Genomic DNA, 2,674 nt, shown 5'->3' with positions numbered 1-2,674 from the left:
AAAAGATTGGAAAACTCCATTATTGTTTGTAGTATTTTAATTCAAAATGCTTAATAACCTTTTTAAGAGCGAAGATTTCTTTTTAACAATTTCGTACAATAAATTACATTGAAAGGTTAATAACTCTTGGCGAGTTGGCTCAAAAGCCAGACACCTACTACACCACTATTTTAACTGAAAAATTATATGGCTGTTACTTTGATTACATATCACTTATATAAATAAACACCAAACGTTTTGTGTTATATGATTATTTAGAAAAGTGCATTTAATTGGTTTGAATGGAACGTATTCAGCAATTTTCTACCTAAAAACAAAATTGCTTTGTATTGCTGCGTTTTGATTTAAATAATTCTCTCCAGCGTTCCTACAACCGATTGGAAAAATATATTTCAAAAAGTCCGTCTCAGACTACGCAGATAATAGAGTTCCGCAATCCTGCAAATTATACGGAATTTTTTCAGAGTTAGTATGAAAGGTGTGTTTTTCCTTTTGGTTGGTTAATATTTCAATAGCTCCGTTAAACTGGTACCTAACCTTTTGGGCAGGGCGTCAAGTGACGAGTTCGATTTCAAAATTGCTTATCATCTCGGTATCTATTAAAAGAAAAGACGGTTAGCACTCTTCTTGATAAAGATGGAACACAATAAAATTGTAACAACTACTTTACCACACTTCTTCATGGTTGTTTCCGCAAGCGATCTCGTGGTGTCCCCAAAGAGAAGAACTTTTTGAATGCTATTTCGGTGCAATCGGCGTCTTCGAGTTTCACATAACCCTACTTCATTTAGTGAATCAAAAAATGCCTATATTACAAACATCATTGCATACAAAATGAACAGCTTGTAAATTTCCCACTGCGGGGCTAAGACCTCTTCTCCCGTTGAGGAGAAGTTTTGGAGCATATTTCACCACGCTGCTCCAATGCGAGTTGGTGGATACACATCTGGCAGAATTTCGTAGAAATTAGACACCTGCAGGTTTCCTCACGACGTTTTCCTTCACCGCCGAGCATGAATTTTATACATAAATTAATTACATGAAAAATCAGTGGTGCTTGCGTGGGCTGAACCCGCAATCATTGGTTCAGATGGACACGTTACCACTGGACCATCTCGGCTCATTATATTACAATTTTGACTCCCAAATAGATTTTATTTTTTCTTATTTTTGATGTAGTAGGTAGGCGGACTGGCAAATGGGTCAACTGATGTTAAGTGGACACCACCGCCCATAGACATTGGTGGTATTGGATATATTAACCATCCTTTACTTCAATACCATTTACTTCAATTACAAAAATACCATGTATTGCTTCTTGGCGCAGAATATCTGATGAGTGGGTGGTCCCTATCCAGACAGGCTGGCACAAAGCCCTACCACCAAATAAAAATATATAATAGTTTTTTTTTTATAATAATTATTAAAATCTGTAACATTTCCCTGGCTATTTTATTACTTAACGTCCGCAAATATCACAGTTTCCAGAGTAAACAAGGTAAGATACTGCGTTAAAATGAAACGCTTCATGTACTCTTAATATCCCCAAGTTTAGAAACTGTTTATAGTACACACGAAGTATTTATACTGAGGGTATAATATTAAGGTGCGTTCAGATAATGTTATAATACTTGTTTTTCACTGTGTCCACACTGTGTTACATTGGGGCTTAATATTCTAAGAAAATTATCTGATTTATTTAGCCCATAGTGATCTCAAAGTCGCATGGTCGATGGTAACTCCTTAAATTATTGTTGTATCCATTCCCAATACAATGCTTACGATAACTGGACGGGTAATATTTTTCATATTTAAATAGCATTTTAACATAACAATGTAAGTCTAGTTATGAAAAATCACAATATCATTTTGTAACTTGGTGGGTTTTGGGCAAGTCCATCTAGAAAGGCACCACCCAGTCATTAGATATTCTACTGCCAAACTAAGCTTAGTATTGTTGTGTTCCAATTTTAAGAGTGAGTGAGACAGTGCAACAACAGGTTCAAGGGACAAACATTCTTAGTTCCTACGGTTAGTGGCGCATTGATGATATAAGGGAAATTTGCTCTGCCTTGGATCCGGTCACAGCTTAGGGGTTGAACGTTTGTATGGAAGTCCGTCATTTTTTAAGTTAGAAACAATAAAAATAAAACTTTATTTTTGGATACTGATTAAAAATGAGTACATAAATATTTAAGCGCTTCTGTATGTTCTACCCCTAAGGGGTGAAATAAGGGTTAAAAGTTTGTATAGAATTCCATCATTTTTTAAGATAGAAACATGAAACTTCATTTTTGGGATACTAATTAAAAATTATTAAATACGTATTTAAGTGTTTCTTGATATTCTAACTCTGAGGGGGTGAAATAAAGGATGAAAGTTTTTATGGAAATCCGTAACTTTTAAAGCTTAATGAAATTTTAATTTTAGGACACTGATTAAAAATAAGTACATACGTATTTAAGCGTTTCTGGATATTAGAATATCTATGGGCTGAAATGTACACAAATGTGGTATACAAAGGTCTTTTTTTTTTTCTCGCTGGAAAAACGCTTTACGCGCTTCCCCCACGTGATGGTAAGTATCGCTTACGCATGCTACCGTGACGCCCTGACGGTCGGCCTCCAACAACTATAAGGGGTTCTCAGGGTACTGAGACCCTCCTAGTCCCTGC

General features: G+C 35.6%; 1 non-coding gene across 1 annotated transcript; it reads left to right on the top strand.

Moving 5' to 3' along the window:
* The first annotated feature begins 592 nt into the window (after positions 1 to 592).
* On the top strand, positions 593 to 733 carry LOC125066645. The gene has a single exon (XR_007119691.1). It is a non-coding gene; the product is annotated as a U6atac minor spliceosomal RNA (small nuclear RNA).
* Positions 734 to 2,674: the final 1,941 nt, after the last annotated feature.

The sequence above is a fragment of the Vanessa atalanta genome, chromosome 9 (assembly GCF_905147765.1).
Source record: "Vanessa atalanta chromosome 9, ilVanAtal1.2, whole genome shotgun sequence".
Taxonomy (NCBI): Eukaryota; Metazoa; Arthropoda; class Insecta; order Lepidoptera; family Nymphalidae; genus Vanessa; species Vanessa atalanta.
The sequence above is the reverse complement of the archived record's forward strand: the minus strand, read 5'-3'. Positions and strand labels throughout refer to the sequence as shown.